This window comes from Schistocerca cancellata, chromosome 3 (genome assembly GCF_023864275.1).
Source record: "Schistocerca cancellata isolate TAMUIC-IGC-003103 chromosome 3, iqSchCanc2.1, whole genome shotgun sequence".
In the NCBI taxonomy this organism is placed as follows: Eukaryota; Metazoa; Arthropoda; class Insecta; order Orthoptera; family Acrididae; genus Schistocerca; species Schistocerca cancellata.
In genome coordinates, this window is record NC_064628.1 from 524,856,661 (window position 1) to 524,878,311 (window position 21,651).

The 21,651-nt window shown below is 42.8% G+C and overlaps 1 protein-coding gene and 1 non-coding gene across 2 annotated transcripts in view; both read left to right on the forward strand.

The window, feature by feature from the left end:
* The window catches only part of LOC126175348 (inositol monophosphatase 3), a 40,938-nt gene that overhangs the window by 1,966 nt on the left and 17,321 nt on the right, over positions 1-21,651 (forward strand). The window lies entirely within an intron of this gene.
* Positions 18,571-18,642, forward strand: Trnag-ucc (transfer RNA glycine (anticodon UCC)). The gene has a single exon. It is a non-coding gene; the product is annotated as a tRNA-Gly (tRNA).

The following is a 21,651-nucleotide window of genomic DNA, read 5'->3' on the forward strand; positions in this document are numbered from 1 at the left end:
ACAAATTAATATAAAAATTGAGTTAAATTAATAGTATGTCACTGCAAGGCATAACATGCTGATGACATTCTCTTTGTCAATACCTTTATGCGTTCATTCAGTGCCAGTTGATAATTATTAATCTTCCTGTTTCTAAATTGTTTGTGAATGATGATAGTTCAGTATTGACCTTAGTGCTTCGTGTTACTTACTGTTGTGGGAGTTTGTTTTTTGCTGCCTTTGCAGTATGTTATTTCAGTGTCATTAGTTATTGACTACTGACTTATTTTTTGATTTGAAATTGTTAGTTTGTCATGTTGCTCATGGTTTGAAAGTTTTTTTTATACTACCTACAGATGTTACAGCAAAGTTTATTAGTCATTGGTTGGTTGCTTCTATGGGTGACAATATGGCCAGTCGACAGAATGTTTGAAGTATCAGCAGTGCACAGAAATTATGACATTGAGCCAAGTCTGTGCTTCTCAAACTAGGCATGAGTGTGTGTGGCAATGTTTTCAGCAATGGTTATTTTGGTTTTTGAGGTGGAAGAGGGGAAGGGGGGTGCCTGGTATCTTTGTTTTCCTTTGTGCTATGTAGGTCTAATATTCAGTTCCAGATTTTTTGGTACTTTTTGTTCGGTTTATTCTTAAGGATTTCGTGTTTGTAATTTTCTAGTGTCTGCAGGTCCACTTACTATCTCCAAATTACAATATGTAAACTCAGATAGCAACTGTGAACCACAAATAAAAAATGACAGTTGATAAATAAACCCATAACAACCAAAATACCAACATGTAAAACTTAAGCACCAACCTATTAATTAGTAAGTAAGTTACCAGAATCATTAGATTTTTGTGGAAGAGCCTTCCAAGGCAGCAGAGAAGAGTCAGGGGAAAACTTAAACTTGGAATCAATTTGTAAGCGTTATTTTTATTTATTTGCTGTGAGAATGTTCTGTAGGTCCTTACTAAGATCCTCTCACCATATATTATGACAAATGTTTACAATATATCATTATAATACCAGGGTCGTTCAATAATTAAACATACAAATAGCTGTACAGCAAAAAATGAAGTCAAAAGTATTATTGTCTGTTTTTCCACTAGTCCCTACCAACTTAAGTACATATCTCATCTTCTTATGAGTCGTCTTATCACTCCAGCAAAGAATTTATATTGATGTCATGATGACTTCTGTACTTTTTTTCTTTGGTCCTTTATTGTCATTGACGTTGATGCCACCCAAACTTTCATCAGACCAAACAGATAAATATCTGGAAGGGGAAGATCAGGGCTGTAAGCAGCATGAAGTAGAAACTGCCATCCCTCTTTGCTAATATTTCCAACATGATATGTGCCTTATGAGTCCAAGCATTATTTTTAAGAGGTACCACACCTTTCCCCTACCATCCCAATCGTCTTCCCTTCAGTTGACCCCCCAGGGGGACCACATTCCTTTTGTGGGTACATTTATGGTGCGCATGGGACCCCAAGCTATTGCAGTCTCCTTTCCTTTCCTTTGAAGGCTTTATTACCATCCCTGTTCCTCTCCCTCTCTACCCTTGCTCCTTTGTCCCTGACCCCTCTTTTCCCTCTTGGTGGACTTTTTTATGTTGGCGTGGCTATCCTCCTGGCTTTCTTTTGGTCTGTGCTCTTGTTTAGTTTGCTGTTTCCATGTTCTTTATGGCGGTTTTGGTCTCCTTGGGGTTTGATCTCCATTTCCAAAATTTTCCATTCAATGTGACCCATTTGGGGATGAACTCCCTTCCTAGCTTCCATGGTGCAGGTTCCTTTCCCCCTCCCCTCCCCTTTCCCTTTGCACCCTGGCTCGCGCCCTCCTGCTAGGTCACCAGCACGGTAGCCAGTCCATGTGGTGGGGCTGTTAAGTACCCACTTGGCTGAGCCCCCTGAAACTGCAGGGATCACACTACTAGTACTGGAGCTGTTAATGCCTCGTGTATGCCCAGGAGTCGATCCTAATCGTTTTGGGGCACCAGAACTCCCGGCAATGGCCGCTGTGCTAGACGGCTCTTGCTGTGGCTGGGTGGCGCCCGCGGGGCAAGTCCCTGATTGGAGTGGGTGGTACTAGGGCAGACGCCTTGTGCATGAAGTAACAAAAGCTTCACCATCCTGGCCATTCCATGGCCGTCTCTAAGAATGGTAGCAGATGTGACACTCCTTCTAATCGTTCGGCCTTCCCCTCCCTGGCAACCTCCTGGGAGGAGGGACAAGCTCACCAGCTTGGGTTGAAACCCTTCCCTCGGTACCTGGTTTGTACCAGGACGTATGGCGGTAGTTTTGCCATGACCAAGCCTTTGTTTTTTGTGGAGACGATTGAAGATAAGTATGGCAAAGTTGAATCGATGAGTAAAATGCGATCCGGTGCTTTGCTCATCAAGACATCTTGGGCTGCCCAATATGGCGTACGTGCTTGTGACCATCTCAGTGACGTCCCAGTCTCCGTCATGCCCCACCAATCTTTGAACTCTGTACAGGGCATTATTTTCCGCAGAGATCTTCTTCTACAAACTGACAAGGAGCTCCGTGCTAACCTCGAGCAGTGAGGGGTTCATTTTATCCGCCGTGAGCAGCGAGGCCCTCCAAACAATCGCATCACTACAGCCGCCTTTATCCTGGCCTTCAGGGGGGATGTCCTCCCAGAGACGGTCAAGGTAATGGTGTAGCAGTGTGATGTAAAACCTTATATTCCACCACTGATGAGATGTTTTAAATGCTTAAGGTTTGGACATGTCTTCCCGCTGCACCACCAATCCCCTCCATGAGGGGTGTGCCTGTGCTCCCCCGCCAATGGGTGTAAGTTGGAATGGACAGCATTCACCACGCTCATCTACATGCCTGGTGTTTGTGAAAGAAAGAAAGATTCAAGAGTACAAAACCTTAGATCGGCTCACCTAAACTGAGGCTGGTCAAAAATATGACCAGCTCCATCCTGTGTCTATGACCTTTACTTTTTCTTCAATTACGTCCATTCCCTCTGCTACTCCCTCCTCTTCCCAACCCCTCCCCATTCGCCCCATTCCTCCAGCCCCCCCTCTTCCCCTCCTCCCTCTTCCCCTCCTCCCTCTTCCCCTCCCCCCTCTTCCCCTCCCCCCTCTTCCCCTCCCCCCTCTTCCCCTCCCCCCTCTTCCCCTCCCCCCTCTTCCCCTCCCCCCTCTTCCCCTCCCCCCTCTTCCCCTCCCCCCTCTTCCCCTCCCCCCTCTTCCCCTCCCCCCTCTTCCCCTCCCCCCTCTTCCCCTCCCCCCTCTTCCCCTCCCCCCTCTTCCCCTCCCCCCTCTTCCCCTCCCCCCTCTTCCCCTCCCCCCTCTTCCCCTCCCCCCTCTTCCCCTCCCCCCTCTTCCCCTCCCCCCTCTTCCCCTCCCCCCTCTTCCCCTCCCCCCTCTTCCCCTCCCCCCTCTTCCCCTCCCCCTCAGTACCCATACCCACCCCTTCGGGTGCTGCTCCCCCGCCCCCGCCGGAGAAGTGGTCCCCTCCTTCGGTGGCCGCCAGTACTGGAGCTCCCTCCTGGGACTCCTCTTCCCGGCACCCCCCTGAAAGGTGATCTACTGCTCCACATCGGCAGCGTGATCTGCAGCTGGTGGGTGCCAAGATTGCCCGGTGTAATTCTGTGCCTGCCCTCACTTAAGTCTGCTCTTCTCTTCATTCCCAAGAGAAGAAGCAGAAACGCAGGAACAAGGGCAAGGCCCCTCTGGTACCCCCTGAGGTGCAGCCTTCCCCTCCTACAGTTAATGAACCAACAGTTTCTGACCCCACCTATATTGATATTACCCCATCCTTATTGGTGACGCAAAGCGACTCGGTGGCGTGACAGACTCCAGTCCATTCACTTCCACTTTGGTCTCCGGTCTGAGAATCCTCCAGTGGAATTTTAATGGATATTTGTGTCACCTTCCAGAGCTGCAGCTCCTTCTTTCCTTCTACTCTGCCACTTGTATTGTGCTCCAGGAGACCCATTTTGTCAATTCGTACTCACCCACCCTTCACGGGTTCCACACTTTGTCGGAACCGAATTGACCCCTTGCGGGCTTATGGTGGTGTTTGCACCTTGGTCTGCAAGGACGTTGTTAGTAAATGGGTTTCCCTCCATACCACTCTGGAAGCAATTGCTGTCAGGGTCCATCTGGCCACTCCAATCACAGTCTGTAATCTCTACCCCCCACCTGACAGGCCGCCCACATCCCATGCCCTCACCACCCTTCTTCAGCAACTCCCTTCTCCCTTCCAGTTATTAGGGGGCTTTAATGCCCACAACCCTCTTTGGGGTGTCATAAGACTAATGCCCTTGCCAGGACAGTTGAAGCTGTTCTGGCAGGGCTTGACCTCTGTTTACTTAACACAGGTGCTCCCACACACTTTAGTGTGGCGCATGGCACTTTCTCAACCATTGACCTCTCCATCTGCAGTCCCAACCTTCTTTCCTCCATTCAGTGGGGCGTCCACGATGACTTATGTGACAGCGACCCTTACCCAATTGTTTTGACCTTCCTTCAGTATCTCTCTCTCTCTCCGTCACCCTCCCAGGTAGGCAATATCTAAGGCTGATTGGGGTGCCGTCTCCTCTGTTCCCATCCCCCCTGTATTGCCACACAACAGTGTTGATGAATCTACTCAGACCTTGACTGCCTCTACCTTTTCACCAGCTGTTTCAGCAATCCCTTCTTCTACAGGCTTCCCCCCCGCCAGAAGATGGTCCCTTGGTGGACTCCAGAAATTGCTGCAGCCATAAAAGACTGTCCCCGTGCTCTTCAACACTTCAAGCGGCACCCTTCTACTGCTATTCTTCTGGTCTTTAAACAACTCCACGCCCGGGCCCGCTACCTAATCAAATTTCAGAAACGGATTTGCTGGGAACGATATATAGCTGTCACAGGACCCCACTCTCCCTCTTCACAAGTCTGGGGGAAACTCCAGCGAATTTTTGGCCACCATCCTCCCACCAGGGTTGCAGGAATTTCTGTGCATGGTGTTGTGCTTACCGGATGTTGTGGCAGAAAATTTCGCTCAACACTTTGCTCAAGCTTTGGCATCGGCTCAGTATCCGCCCATGTTCCTTCTCCTGGAAGAGTGTTCAGAATGACTCCCTTTGTCTTTTTTTTCTCGCTGCTCAGAACCATATAATGCCCCATTCAGTTAGTGGGGATTTGCCAATGTCCTTGCCCTTTGTCCTGACACGGCTCCTGGACCGGATCGGATACATAACCAAATGCTCCGACACTTATCAGTGGCTGGCCACCATGGTATACTGACCCAGGGTTCTGTGCTGAGCGTCCCTCTCTTTCTCATAGCCATTAATGGTCTGGTGACAGCTGTTGGAGCGACAGTGTCCCCCTTTTTTGTATGCTAACGATTTTTGTATCTACCACGCCTCCTCCGTAATGGGCACTGTAGAACGCTGTCTACAGGGGGCAATCTGTTGGGCCCACTCATGGGCTCTCTCCCATGGTTTTCAGTTTTCGGTGGCCAAGACTTGTGTTGTGCATTTCTGCCGTTGCCGTACAGTCCATCCCCGTTCGGAACTGTTCCTCGATGGTCAGCCCCTCGAGGTGGTGGACACTCATCACTTCTTGGGTATGGTCTTCGATGCCCGGTTGACATGGCTCCCTCACCTTCGCCAGCTGAAGAGGATGTGCTGGTCCCATCTCAGTGTTCTTAGATGTCTGTGCAATACCACCTGGGGTGCAGACCGCTCTGTTCTCCTGCAATTACATCAAGCATTGGTCCAGTCTTGTTTAGACTATGGAAGTCCTGTCTATGGTTCTGCATCACCTTCGAAACTGCAGATACTAGACCCCAACCACAACTGTGTGGTCCGACTTGCAACTGGTACCTTCCGGACTAGCTCCGTAATTAGCATTCTCGCAGAGACGGGGATTCCACCACTGCCAGTTTTGTGCCAACAACAGCTGATATCTTATGCGCTCCGCATTCGCTGCACCACAAAGCACCCTAATAATTGTCTCCTTTATCCAGACATTGAGATCACCCTGCCACAGCGGTGGCCACGATGTGGGTTTACCATGGCTGTCCGCATTCAGTTGCTATTTTCTGAGCTCTAGCAGTTTCCTTTTCCACCTCTCTTCTCCGCTCATGCATGTACCCCTCCATGGTGCGTCTCTCGGCCGCAACTCTGTCTTGACCTCTCAATCGATTCAAAGGATTTTGTCCCTCTGATGGCTCTTCGCCACCAGTTCTCTTGTCTCCTCAGTTCTTTTCAGGGTTCAGAAGTGATCTGTACTGATGGCTCCATGGTTGCTGGCTGCACTGGTTTTGCTTACACCTATGCGCGACTCGCGGAACTTCATTCCTTCCCAGATGGCTGTAGTGTTTTTACTGCAGAATTGGTAGCCATCTTGTGCACACTGGACCATATCTGCTTCAGCTCAGGACTATCCTTCACTATCTGTAGTGTCTCATTGAGCGGTTTGCACGCTATTGGCCAGTGCTTCCATCACCACCCGTTGGTCATCGCTATCCAGGACTCCTTTTCTCTCCTTGCTCAACATGGATGCTCGGTGGTTTTCATTTGGACCCCAGGCCATGTTGAGATTCCTGACAATGAACTTGCTGATCGACTGGCTAAATTAGCTACTACCCATAGCTAATAGCTATGCTATTGGCATTCTGGAAATAGTCCTTCACTCAGCATTATGTCAACAGGTTTCGGGCCTTTGGGATGCAGAATGGAGCACTTTTTCTTTGCCAAACAAGTTCATGGCAATTAAGGATTCTACAACTCCATGGTGGTCCTCCTTACGGGCCTCTCGTAGGGCCTCTGTCATCCTCTGCCAGCTCCGCATCGGCCATACTTTTTTGATTCACAGTTATCTCCTCCTTCATGAGGACCCCCCCCCTCTCTGTCGTTGTGGATCAATGTTGACTGTGGCTCACATCTTATTGGACTGCCCCAACTCAGCCACCCTACAATGGACTTTTAGCTCTCCAGAATCACTATCCCTGGTGTTGGCTGCCATTGCCTCAGCGGCGGATCTCGTTTTACGTTTTATTTGTGGTAGGGGGTTTTTATTGCTTTATTTAAGGGAGGGACCTTCCACATTATCAGTGAGTGGAGGGGATTACAGGCCCTCTTGTTCCCCTCTTCACCCCAACTGGACTGGCTTCAACTGGGCTTGGTGGTTTACCCCAGCCCTCTGCCTTCCCACTCCTTTCATTACGGGGTCTGTTATGTCTTGAGCGTCTCTCTTGTCTCCTGTGCTTCTTCCTTCCCACACCTGTCATTAAGCACTTTCTTTCCCTCACATCTTCTTCCGCCATTTTCCTTCCTTCCCTTAGTTTCTCATTTATGGACATTGTGGTTGCCTCTCCTAATGTGGGATTTTATCAGTTTTAGTTAATCCAAGGTCGGAGGGACTGATGACTGCATAGTTTGGTCCATTCTACAACCAACCAACCAATCTTCAGTTGAGGCATGACCTTGTTTTCAATCATGCCCGAGTTGTGGATGCTGTTAGAAGCACATTTCTCCTCCTCCCTCCCCCCCCCCCCCCCCCCCCAAAAAAAGAACAACAGAAAATGGTTAACATGACCTTACTAGTCAATGGTTGTGTTTTGAATTTTCTACAAAAAGTCCAGAAGTCAGAGACAGCAAAGGAGTGGTAAAAGCAGTTGAACAGAAGGGATGGCGTCTTGAAAGGAGGATACAGGATGAACAACAACAAAATCAAGACAAGGATAATGGAATATAGTCGAATTAAATCAGGTGATACCGAGGGAATTAATTAGGAAATGAGAAACTGAAAGTAGTAGACGAGTTTTGCTATTTGGGAAGCAAAATAACTGATGATGGCTGAAATAGAGAGGAAATAAAATGTAGACTGATAATGGCAAGGAAATATTTTCTGAAGATGAGAAATTTGTTAACATTGAGTACAAGTGTCAGGAAGTCTTGTTTGAAAGTATTTGTATGGAGTGTAGCAATGTATGGAAATGAAACACAGAAGATAAACAGTTTAGTCAAGAAGAGACTAGAAGCTTTAGAAACGTGGTGCTACAGAAGAATGTTGAAGATTAGATGGGTAGACCACATAACTAATAAGGAGGTACTGAATAGAATCGGGAGAAAAAAAATTTGTGGCACAACTTGACTAAAAGAAGGGATCGGTTGGTGGGACACATTCTGAGGCATCAGGGGATCACCAATCACCAATTTAGTACTGGAGGCAAGCATGGGGGGACCGGGGGGGGGGGGGGGGGGGGTGTATAAAATTGTAGAGGGAGACCAACAGGTGAACACAGTAAGCAGATTCAGAAGTATGTAGGTCACAGTAGAGATGAAGAGGCTTGCACAGCACAGAGTTGCCTGGAGAGCTGCAGCAAACCAGTTTTTGGACTGAAGAAGAAGAAGAAGAAGAAGAAGAAGAAGATGACGACAGGTGTTTCCACTACATGCTTTGACACCTGGAGTCTGGCTGAAACTGATGTATCCACCATTGGTTAAAATTATACCCAAAAATGCATCAACTTTGCTATGGAAATGATTTTTTTAGCTCGGTGCAAATGCGAAATCTCTGCCTCTTTAATGAACAGAAAGCTCTCTGGGAACCTAACTTGCGCAGTCTTGTGGTAGTTCAGTTTGTTTTGAGTGAGAGAATGAGTTATGCCAACAGTTACTCACCATTTATCAGCAATTTCTTCTACTGTAAGTCACCAGTCTTCTTCAGTAAGTGAAGTAATACAAGCTTGCAGTATCAACGTTGATATTGCTGTAGGACACCAAGAGCAGTGTTCATTGATTATGCTTTTATGGCCTGTTCTATACTTTTCCACCCATGTGTAAAAACTTGAGCCGATTGTGTAACCAATGCCCCATTGTGTGTTAATCCGAGATGATATTTCCAACAGTTGTACGCATTCCCAAAGTAAACACCTGATCACAGGATACTGTTTTTCAAAAGTATTTTTTGAGTGGACACACAGTTGACACTAAGACGTTAGATGTTATGTTTATGTATATGTTAATCAAACAAATGACTAAAACTCTTCACAAGGTTTGCAACTAACACAAAATTTTCAGTTTTCTTACAGTATGTATTACATTATTTAATGGCATGCCTATTTGACTAGAATCTCCTTGTACATACTGTTATATAACAAAAACAATGTATATATGGTGGCATTCAAAACCTCATGTATCAGTACAATAAAAGTGTGTACGGAATATGCAGTCATTCAATTACAATACCATCTACGTCTGCATTTCGGAAACTGCTGAGAAGTTTATGGAAGAGAGTACCAGATATTGGGGTTTCTTTCCATTCTGTTAACGTATGAAGTGTTGGAAAAATGATAGCTAAAATGTGTGTGTGAGTAATGGTGCTAGTCTTGCCTTGTTGGTACATATGAGAGCAATCTTTTGGGTGTTGCAGTATATTTCTAGATCCTCACTTAAAACTGGTTCTTGAAACTTAGTAACTAGGTTCTCATGGGATAGTTGGCATCTCTCTTTAAGTGTCTGTCAAGTTTTGGTTTTTCAGCAACTCTGTGACTCTCTCTCATATGTCAAACAAACTTGTGACTATTCATGTTTCCCTTTGTATACTCCCAGTACTCCTGTTAGACCTATGTAGTGTAAGTTTCACACAATTGAGCAATATTCTAGGATGGGTTGCACAAGTGTTTTGTAAGCAATCTCCTCCGTAGCCTGATTGCATTTCCAAGTGTCCTGCCAATGAACTGAAGTGACCCACCTCCTTTACCTATGCTGAATTATGTGATCATTCCATTTAATATCACTACAAACTGCTATACCCAAATATTTGTATGAGTTGCCCGATTCCATTCCATTTTGTGAAATGCAGCTTTATGTTTTTTGAACTTTTAAAGCATGTTGCTCACAAATTTTGTTTGCTACACACAAATATATTAACATATGAGAAGAATTACGTAACTTTATTGTGACTGTTTATTTCGTAAACTTATGTACACTCCTTGGCTTTGTCAGAAAGTGGAAACTCTGCAGTGGCTGGAGTTGATGTCATTGTTGAGCTTTCTTTGGTTGATTTGAGGAAGGTTAACTCTGATGGAGTTTGCTGCTGTAGTTGTTCAACCGATTGTTGGACGACTTTAGTGGTTCCCGTAACCAATATTCACCTGATCCAAGTCCAATGATATTTCATGAGTGTATCATAGCAAACTGCGTAGCTCAAAACAGTAATATAAATGTCTGACATAACAAGTTTCTTGTTGCCAGCTTTGTAGAGGGCACTAAATGTTTATTTTTACATGAAACTTGAAACAAGCATATGAAACAAATGTAGCATCACAAACTTTGGAAACAAACATGTTCATCATAAGGCAATGCAAGGACGTTATGAATAAATCCATAATCTTACATTCAGGCACCAGTCTTGCAGCACTGGATACAGAGGATGTCCAAAGAGTGAAACATACTAATCGTAATGAAAGGCGCACAGATATTGTAAGATAGGAGCATGTGTAAACACTGAAGTGGCTTAAGACACACTGTGGTCATTCTTTTATTGGCCAGGCAGCTGGCTCACAAGGTACATAGCCACATACCTCATGTCAAATGGTGTTCATGTCATCTGTTCTGCCACTTCCACATATCTATAATATATTTTGCATATTGATGTTCAGTTGGGCTATTAAGCTGATTTTCTGCTCCCAAAGTTGAAGCAGTTTGTCCCAAATTCAGTATCCTGTTTAAAGTGTCAACTTGAGGCATGCAAGAAATGTGTAACATGCAGGGAATGTGGTAGTGGAAAATCCTGGTGGACTGAAAATAAAGGTAGCAACTCACTGGATGTAGAGCCACAGAGTCTTACAAAAGCATGTTAAAGAAACTGTGAGCTTTGCTAGTTTTCAGCTGAATCTTTCTTCAGAACTATAGAGAGCAGGTGCAAACACCCCCCCCCCCCCCCCCACACACACACACACACTGTACTGGCTTACTATTTGGTGAATTGTGAGCTTAACATCCAGAAGAAAATGTATCCAATCTGCATTTGAAATGAAAGTTCATTTCCATTCCCTCTATTTTGTGTGAACTGTTCTAGTAAACATGAACTATGCTGTTTGGTAATCTAAGTGCCAGACATATAATGATTCATTGCAGAAAAGGGAACATCATTGTGCAATGCACACTTCATTGTCTGAAACTGGCTTTAATAGCTACATTTTTAGTGAGGAACTTGAGATAAAATCATTTTTTCCCCGTGTACCACCAACAAACATAATAGAATAACATATATCGCAAACTCCATGTTCATCACTAGAAACAGATGTGGAACCATCTCATTGTAAGGAAAACCTGTTGAATAACCAAAGATATAAAAGAATGAATCAAAAGTCATCAGATCACACATCATCTGTCCTATATGGTCAGTCTGAAGAAGAGACAAATGCCTGATGTAGACATTAATGTCTGCATAATGTAACAAGCATTGGTCTGTTACAAACCTGCTCCCACTGCAGCTTTTGATGGGAAAAAAGGGGAAATTAAATAAAGTGTCACTGTAATATGGCTTATGTTTTACAGAGAAACACACACAGATTTAGGATACATTTGGAAGAACTTGGATACCTAGTAGGTGGTAAACCTTTGTTCTCGTGTTTTATATTATCAGATGGCGTAGCGTTAAGGGGATAAAATTTCACAGGAAAGGTGACTGTAGTGAATAAGCAAGTTACAGGTAACAATAGATATCACTCGTCACCTCTCATCATTGCCACTTACTTGAGAGCATTCTGTATTTGTGTCCACACATCATACTGTGTGATGGATCATAATTCCTCTCATACAATGTTCCACGTATTAATTGGAATCCTTCTTTCGGTCAATTCATCCTTCTTTCGGTCAATTCATCATTCTTTGGCGTTTCTGTGGCGTTCAGTAGTGCTGGATCTTCCCTCTGTTCAGCAGTGATATGGTCTCCCTACCAAAGAATTCCTTAAAAGTAGTCGACGTCCTTGTGTTTGTGTCTTTTTTTGTATACAATTGTGACTTCATACTCCTTAAGTCTCCTTGCTCCCTCACCAGTCAACTCAATTTATCTTCAGGCTAGTCAACCAGTGCAGACAATGATGATATCTCACAATGTTGAATTATTTGCCAAATAAGTACTGTCAGAACTTGTTAATTGCCCAAACAACTTCAAAGTACTCCTTCTCAGTTGTATAGTAGTTCATCTCGAAATAGGAGAGGACCTGGAAGTTTAGCTGCCTCCTTCTTAGCACCTTCCTGAATTTTTATTAGAACTGATTCTAGTCCAAAGCTGCTGGCATCGGTGTGAAGTTCTGTCTCACCATTCTTGTCAGACAATACAAGAACCGGAGAGAATGTTAGTGTCTCCTTAAGGAGAAAACAGAGACCACTAGGAGCTATGAAGGCAGCCTTTCCCCAATCAGCCTCATCAACCTCCATTTGCCAATAGCCTTTCTGCAATTCAATAGTTGAGAAATACTTTCCCCTCTCAAGCAGTCCAAGTTTTCATCAATGCATGACAGTGGATAGATATCTTTTTTTTTTTTTTTTGTTCAGTCCTCAATAGTTGATGCAGAAATGCCACGCATGGTTCTCCTCCTTCACAAGCAGCACTAGAGGGGACCAAGAACTCTTTGAAGGTTCAGTGGTGCCGTCTTGCTGTTCTCCAATTTCAAGTTATGTATGCTTCAGCCAGTGATACCCTATACGAATGCTAGCTAATTGGGGAATGATCCTCCATGTTGACATGGTGTTTTACCATGGATTGCTTGGTCTCTCTTATCACCACTATCCTATTGCAGCACAATTCTTTGTTAAAGATACTAAGGTGCCCTTCCTGGGTAGGTTCGGCTGCCCTATGCATGATGATTAGGGAAGAGTTGTGGCTGCTCATGACATTTAGTGATCAAAAGTTCTCCCTGAACACCTGCAATGCTTATGATCATTGCTGACATGTAGGCAACTTGTGTGAGACATGCACAGCTTTTTGCATTCGAATGTTTAGTTGTTTAGTTGTGAATGTCAGTTAATGACTGGAACTCGTCTCATTGATGATGGCATGATAATAAAGCCTTCAGTGGCAAACAAAAAGTGCCCAAAGCAATCTTTGTTACTTGTGCGTATTGTAATTGCTTTGGGGATTTTTTGGGGAAAACTTCAGTGTGTATTGAAAGTATAGGATTATGGCAAATGGAGGTTGTGGGTTTGTCACATTAGACAAGACACTGTAATCCATTGAGTTAGAAATTGAAGCTGCATGCGAGATTGATTGGGCTAGATATATCATAATTTATTTTTTGTCCTCTGAATCAAAACTGTACATAACATGCACATGGTGATGTACATACATACATTTGATGTTGGACATTACAATAATTTGCTGGCAGGAAGTAATATGCTGAAAGTTTACACAAACATGAGTTTACTTACATATTTTCTGAGAAGTTATGAACACACAAATTACATACTCAGTTACACATTTGTATTTTAGTGCTGTATTCCTCTCACACTTACACACAACAGTAGCTGGTTGGATATTCTTTCTGCACGTAATTTGCTTAGTAGCAGATGATATAGCTGCAAGATTTTTGCACATACTTGCATTAATGTTTTACTCTTTACAAAAATCTTTGCTGCACTTCGTTTCATGTTTCTTTCCACCCATGTGGAGCAAAAACTCACTTGCACTGTAGAAAAAATGAACAAGTAGGAATGATTTTAATTTTTTATTAAATACAGTCAGGGACTTACTGTTTGTTATTTCTGATAGCAGCCTGATGATGTATATTTTAATGCCTTTGTTGAAAGGAAAGTTTTTAATGGCAGAGGTGCGCATGTCTTTAACATGGAGTTTCATTTTCTGCCTTGTACGATAGGCATGGGCATTTACATTTTTATTAAATTTTGTAATATTACTTTTTACAAATTTTCATAGGTCTAGTATACACAGGCTGCCAAGAGGTAAGATGAGCAACTTTTGGAAGAGAGGTTTGCAGCTATCAGTCGGCATTGCCTTATTCATTATTCTTATAGCTCTCTTTTGGGTGAGGAGAATGTTTGGGCTATGTGTAGAGCCTCCCCAGAATATAATACCATACTGCATTACACCGTGGAATTGTGCATAGTAGGCTGTGTGAACAGTTTCTGGGCTTGTGCAGTATGCAAGGATTCGTAGGGCTTAGCACACTTTGTTTAGCTTACTATTAGTTTTATTAATGTGTGTTTGCCATTTTAGATTTTCCTGGATCCATAGGCCTAGAAATCATGTTTCTGTATTTGGGGATATTTGGGAACTGTGTAATTTCATATCGGGCATAATTTTATTTGTTCTTAGGTGGAAGTTTAGGTAAGTGGTTTTCTTTGTGTTAACTATGAGCTTGTTTTTCTCAAACCAATCACCAAGTTCGTCTGTATTTCCATTTATGGCCTCTTGGAGTTCATGTTCATTTTTGCTTGTTATGAGGATACTGGTATCATCTACGAAGAGTGTACTGGTGCTGGCATTGATGTTTGACAGTAGGTCGTTTATCTACACAAGGAAGAGCACTGGTCCAAGTATTGAGCCTTGGGGCACACCTTGTGTAATATTGCAATAGTCAGAGTAGTATGTTTCGATATGTCCTTGATTGTTATGTTTTATTGACACTTTTTGTTTCCTATTTGTCAGGTGTGAGCTGAACCAGTTTAGTGGGGTGCCTCTTATGTCATATGACTCCAGAAGAATCTTGTGGTGTATGACATCAAATGCCTTGGACAAATCTAGGAAGATCCCAACTGCTTTTTGTTTTTTGTCTAGAGCATCAAGGGTGGAGTGTAAACACTCATATATGGAGGATGTCGTGGATTTGTTTTTTCTGAAACCGTGCTGGGCATCACATAGTATCTGGTTCTTATCAAGAAAATTTATTAGTCTTTGGTGAACTAATCTCTCCAGAAGCTTACCAAACACAGGTAACAGCGATACGGGTCTGTAATTTTCTGTGTTGAGTTTTTCACCTTTCTTAAAGATTGGGATGACTTTAGCAACTTTCGTGCAATTTGGAAATGTACCTGCCATCAACGAAGAGTTGTACATATTTGAGAGTGGGAGATTTATTTTGTTTATGCAGTGTTTGATGATAAAATCTGGGATGCCATTGATTCCAGAAGAATTTATTATTGAGGTACTTTGCACTTAATACAATTTCTTCAGCAGTAGTTTCCCAGAAGAATATAGATTCTACAGGAGTTGTTATTTTGTCTTGTCTTTTGGGTGTGGGTTTGTTGATGCTTTGTAACAGATTTTTAACAATATTTTCATAGTAATTGTTGAACATATTTGCAATTTCTTGTGGATTAGTAAATCTGGTGGTGTTGTGGATCAGAATAGCGTTTTCATGTCTAAGTGGCTGTTGATTTGTTACGTTCCTGGGATGTTCCACACTGCCTTGGTTTTGTTTGAGGATGTTGCCACATAGTTGTCATTTGCTATTTGCTTTGCTAGTGCTAGGACTTTAAGGATTTTGACATATTGCTTGATATATCTTTCTTGAGATGGGGTGGGGATGGGGTTGTTATTTTTTAGATAAATGTGTTTAGGAATGATTCCATTTTGTTGTCTGTATTGTCTGCTTCATATACTGTGTTCTATGTGTCTGCTGCTAAGGAATCATTGAAGATTTTCATGTTTTCATTGGTGTAATTTCTTACTTTAGTTGTGTATTTGTTGTTGCAGTCTAAGGGGAGAACATTTGTAAGGTATAGGACTTGGCCACAGTGATCACTATAGCCTGTGTCCAGAGGTTTGACTTCCTGATAGGGACAGTTTACAAATATCTGATCAAGTATGGTTTGGTGTTGTTTTTGCACCTTGTGGGGAATGTTACTGTGGGATTCAGACTGAATGAGTTAGTGAGATTCAGTCAACAACTGGAAATCAACATTGAAATAACCACATAAAATTAGTACCTTTTTGTTTTGGTGAAGTTTGTTTAGGATTATTTCAAGGTTTTTTAGGAAGACACATACATTGCCTGTTGGAGGTCGATAGATACATGTTATGATTATATTTGATTCTAGAATTTCGATTACAGCTGCCTCAAAATCGTTTTCTTTATTGAAGTGGTCAAACTGGTCAAAACTTCTATAGTTTATGGATTTTTTTTTTTATAAATATGACAGCACCTCCACCTTTTTGACCCGATGGTGTATGCTGGAGGGTACTTCTGGTACCATTAACTGATCCCCACTCCCTCCTGTAGTAAACCTCTCCGTGATGTGCAACACCTCTCTAGTAGCGTTTGCCACTGGAGTTTGTTGAGCATATCTATAACACTCTTATGCCAACTAAATGGTCTCGCTATGAAATGCAGCACTGGATCCCAGATTGATGACTAGTACTCAAGAATCGGTCGAGTTATACTTCCTTAAGATTCTTGCTATGAATCTCAGTCTGGCATTTGCTTTCATTACTGTTTGGTTTGTGTGCTCATTCCAATTAAGGTCACTCTGGATTAGTTAATCCTAGATATTTTAGAATATATACTCTTCCCAACAATTTTCCGTCAGTAGTGTAGTTGTGTAGTAGTGGATTTCTTTTCCTATGTACAAGTAATATTTTATGCTTGTGTTCAGTGTTAACTATCAGAGTCTGTACCATTCATCAATCTTCTGTAGGTCATTTTGCAGATTGATACTGTCTTGTGGCACTGCTACGTTCTTACAGACAACCATTTCATTCGCAAATGGTTTTACAGAGCTTTTGACACTTTCTACTTGAACATTTATATACATTGTAAACAGTAGCGTTCCTATCATACTACTTCGAAGTACTCCAGAAAACCTCTACATCTCTAGGTTTTGCTACATTAACAGCAACATGTTGAGTTCTATCTGTAAGAAAATCCTGAATCCAGTTGCAAATCTGTTCCGATACTTGGTAAGCTCACTAGAAAGTAGTGTGGGTGGAGTGTGGTACAGTTTCAAATGCCTTCCTGAAGTCAGGGAACACTGCATCAATCAGAGCAGTGCTGTGGCTCTCATTGTGGAACAGAGTGAGCCAAGTTTCCCAAGATCTCTGTTTGCAGACTATATGTTGGTTTGTATCGAGGAGATTTTTGTTCTCCAAAAACGTTATAATTCTTAAACATAAAACATGTTCCATAATTCTGCAACAGTTTGTTATCAATGATATTGGTCTATAATTATGTGCATCTATCATACGACTCCTCTTGGAAATGGGAATTTGCACTTTTTTTTCCAGTCGCTAGGTACCCTGTGTTGCTCCAGCAAATTACTATAAACTGCCGATTGAAGGGACGCAAGTTCTTTCACATAATGTTTCTACAATCTTACAGATATGTCATTTGGTCCTGATACCTTTCCATTACTAAGCGGTTGTAGGTGCCTTTCTGTTCTGCGATCTTTTCAATATCTGCCATTTTGATGTTCATATAATGATTAAAAGGAGGGACTGTTTCATGATCTTCATTGGTGAAACAACATCGGAATACCGAATTCAGTATTTTGTCCTTCTTTTGGTTATCTTCCACTTCTGAGTTTGTATGGTCACTTAGATTATTTTGAACCACTTACTGATCTTATGTAAGACCAAAACCTCTTAGGGTTTTCAGTCAGATTGGTCGACAAAATTTTACTTTCAGAGTCATTGAACACTTTTCTCAATGATCACGTTACGCACATTTTCGCTTTATTCAACTTTTGTTTGTCTCCTAGGTTTTGACTTCTCTTGAATATGTGATGAAACTCTCTCTGGTACCGTGCACTGCGGAATTTGAATCCGCGCCACACGTCCTGGACGTCGAAGACCCATAGAATCCTCTGCACCATTGCACCGTAAGCTGTGGCGGCATGCGCCTCCTGGCCCGCTTTTAGTGTGAGGGCGCCACAGTGAAACACGTGGTCCCAGTGGCCAATAGCAGTGCCCCCGATAGCATATTTAAGCGTCTGCCTCGCGCTCAGCCAGCAGTCTAACAACACGTGAGTCTCAGGACATATCGCCTCGGACAGCGTATTGACTTTCGTGTTTCTATTCCGGTGGACGTGGTTGTCTGGTTTGGTTTGTTACTCTGTTGTCTGTTCTTGTTGTGACGTAAGGTCCTCTGTTGGTCGTGTCTGTCCTCTCCTGTTGTGTTGTTGTTCGTGGGTCGCTCCGCGGGTCCCGCCGCGTTTCCGTCACTACTACCCTGCGACCATTCTGGTCACTGTTACAACACTCTCTTTGTTTACAGAAGTTTTTTAACATGCATATTAAACCACAGAGGGCATTTCTCATCCCTTTAGGCTTTACTCGGAACATAGTTATCGAAGGCGTATCGAATGATGCTTTTGAATTTTTTTCCATTTGTGCTCCACCTTGATCCTTAGCACTGCATATTTGTTGTTGACTACTCTGATACTCTACAATTTGTATCCTGTCATTTTTGCTAAGCAAAAATATTTATCTGCCTTTCTTAACAGTTCTTATAATACCCACAGTCATAGTTGCTATCGCGGCTTTATGATCAGTGATACCTTTCTCTTTGTTAACTGATTCAGTAAGTTCAGGGGTGTTTGTAGATAGGAGGTCTAAGACATTTCACACAGCGCGGCTCGCGAGGCGCGGAAGGAAACCGTGCGGTGGTGGTGTAATGGTCAGCATAGTTGCCTTCCAAGCAGTTGATCCGGGTTCGATTCCCGGCCACCGCAGCAGGCTTTTACTTTTGCGTATGAGTACTTTTGCCACGCGTCCTTAAATTAATGTTTCTTTCCCCATCTTACTCGCTGCAGGCCACCCTATAGCGTGTGCGTCGATTCTCCTTGAGTCTCGACTTGTCTGGCATGATCAGGAACGTTACTAATAATATTCTGCAAGTTTTCTCTGAAGTGCTTCTGAAGTGCTCTACTGCTGCAGCTCCTGACCCAAACAGCTTATGAAAGCATCGTATTACTGTTTTTGACTGACCTTTGCTGCCTAACTTCAGCAAGAGCTAGTCACATTCCGAATCCATGATAATCCCGCTAGATATTATTGAATTCTCGACTGCAGTGAATACGCGGCCATCATGGATGGTTAACCTATCAATCTGAACTTAGGACGTCATCAATCTGAACTTAGGACGTCATCCAAATTTTTGCTTTCTAACACTATCTGTGCGTTATAACTTTCAATAAGCAATATTAATTCTGGGACCTTTCTTTCGATAATCCCGCTATTTACAATTCTATTCATCTCTTCTATACCTTACCTGTGAGGAAGAGCATTCTCTGAGAACATGTAACTGATGTATCTTTGATTTTGGTAGTCTCTTTCATCTCTGGTCCCACGGACAGGTTCCTCAAACCTAAAAGTAGCCCCTGTGCACACCACACGTACTCCGCTACACTAGGAGCTGCTTCCTGTGTGTTGTACACCTGACCTGTTTAAGGGTACCCTACAGTTCTTCACCCTATAGTGGAGGTCGGGAAATTCGAATCCAATTCTGTAGCAGAATCTTAGAACTTGCACTCTGCTCAAAGTGAAGGATTGTGATTTACCCTGGTACAATGCATCAATTAGTCAGTTTAGCCTAAGTATAGAAAAACAAAATGAGAAATGCTTAACTCAATTTTCAAACATACCTTTACAAAGGAAAACCAGAACATTGCCTCAATTTAATCCTCATACCACTGAAAAGCTGAGTGATATAAGTGGTGTTGAGAAATAGCTGAAATCATTAAAACTGAACAAAGCTCCAGGACCCAATAGAATCTCTATCAGTTTCTGTACTGAATTTGTGCTTGAGTGAATCCCTCTTTTAACTATAATCTATCACAGACCCCTCGAACAAAGGCCCATGCCCAGTAGTTGGAAGAAAGCGTAGGTCACATCCGTTTGCAATAGGAGAAGTGATCCACAAAACTACTGTTGAATATCTTTGACACTGATTTGTTGTAGAGTCATAGAACACATTCTGAGCTCAAACATACTGAGGTATCTTGAACAGAATGATCTCCTCAATGCCAGCCAGCATCGATTATGAAAACATAGATCATGTGAAACCCAACTTGCACATTTCTCACTCGACATACTTAAAGCTTTATATCAAGGCAGTCAGGTAGACACAGGATTTCTCAATTTCCAAAAAGCATTTGACTCAGTACCACATCTATGCTTATTATCCAAAGTACAGTCATATGGGGCATTTAGGATCTCGTGGTAGGGAGGATGCAGTAAGTTATCTTGTATGGATAGTCACTGACAGAAGTAAAAGTAACTTCTGCCCCAAGGAATTGTGTTGGGATCTTTGCTGTTCATGTTGTCTGTTAATGATCTTGTGCTCAATTTGAAAATAGCAACATCAGACTCTTTGCAGTTGATGTAATTGCCGATAATGAAACAAGTCGAATAAATATTCAGTTAGATGTTGATAAGATTCAAAGTGGTGCAAAGATTGGCACTTTGCTTTAAATGTTTAGAAATGTAAAATTGTGTACTTCTTCACAAAATGAAGAAACCTGGTTATGATATCAGTCACAATTAGAATTGGTCAGCTCTTACAAATAGTTGGGTGTAACACTCTGTAGGGACATGAAATGGAATGATCGCATAGGCTCAGTTGTGGGTAAAGTAGGTGGTAAACTTTGGTTTATTGGCAGAATACTGTGGAAATGTCATCAGTCTACAAAGGAAATTGCTCGCAAATCACTTGTGTAACCCATCCTAAACCTTGGCTCAAGTGTTTGAGACCTGTACCAACTAGAACTAACAGGGGATATTGAACATATACAGAGGAGAACAGCACGAACTGTCACAGGTTTGTTTGATCCTTGGGGCAACCTCACAGAGTGCTGAAGAAACTGAACTGGCAGACTCTTGAAGACAGATATAAACTATCCCGACAAAACCTACTTACAAAATTCAAGAACTAGCTTTAAATGATAGCTCTAGGAATGTACTACAACCCCTTCATATCTTTCCTGTAGTGAACTTTAGGTCAAAATTAGATTAATTGCAGCATGCAAGGAGGCATCGAAGCAATCATTCTTCCCATGCTCCATATGTGAATGGAATGGGAAAAAGCCCTAGTAACTGGTACAGTGGGATGTACCCACTGGCTTGCACATCATATTGGTCTGCAGAGTATAGATTTAGATGAAGATTTGTGAAGCTCTGATCTTTCGCAGTATATGAATGCTTGTGATGCCAGCAAGTCCAATGTGAGATTATTATCATGATTAAATTATGTTCAAATGACAAATTCAAGGGTCTGTGCTTTATCCCAAATAGTTATTCTTGCAATGCATGTTCTTTATGGCTACGGCATTTTTGGGAACAACCTTGCCCGCTGTGCAGTGATGAGTTTTGCCCGCAGATCAGCTGTAATCATTTGCAGTTGGTTGGCATGAGTAGGACCGTTGTGATCGTTGAGGTCTTGCAGTGTAATAGCCTTGTGACAGTCATCTTTCTCTGCAGTTGCACACAGTGTGTTTAGGGATTCCCCAGTGAAAACAGATTAGTGTGTTGTCCTCTCTTAGCCGGCTGCTGTGGCCGAGTGGTTCTAGGCGCTTCAGTCTGGAACCACGCTGTTGCTATGGTCGCAGGTTCGAATTCTGCCTTGGGCTTGGATGTGCGTAATGTCCTTAGGTTAGTTAGGTTTAAGTAGTTCTAAGTCTAGGGGACCAATGACCTCCGATGTTAAGTCCCATAGTGCTTAGAGCCTTTTGAACCATTTGTCC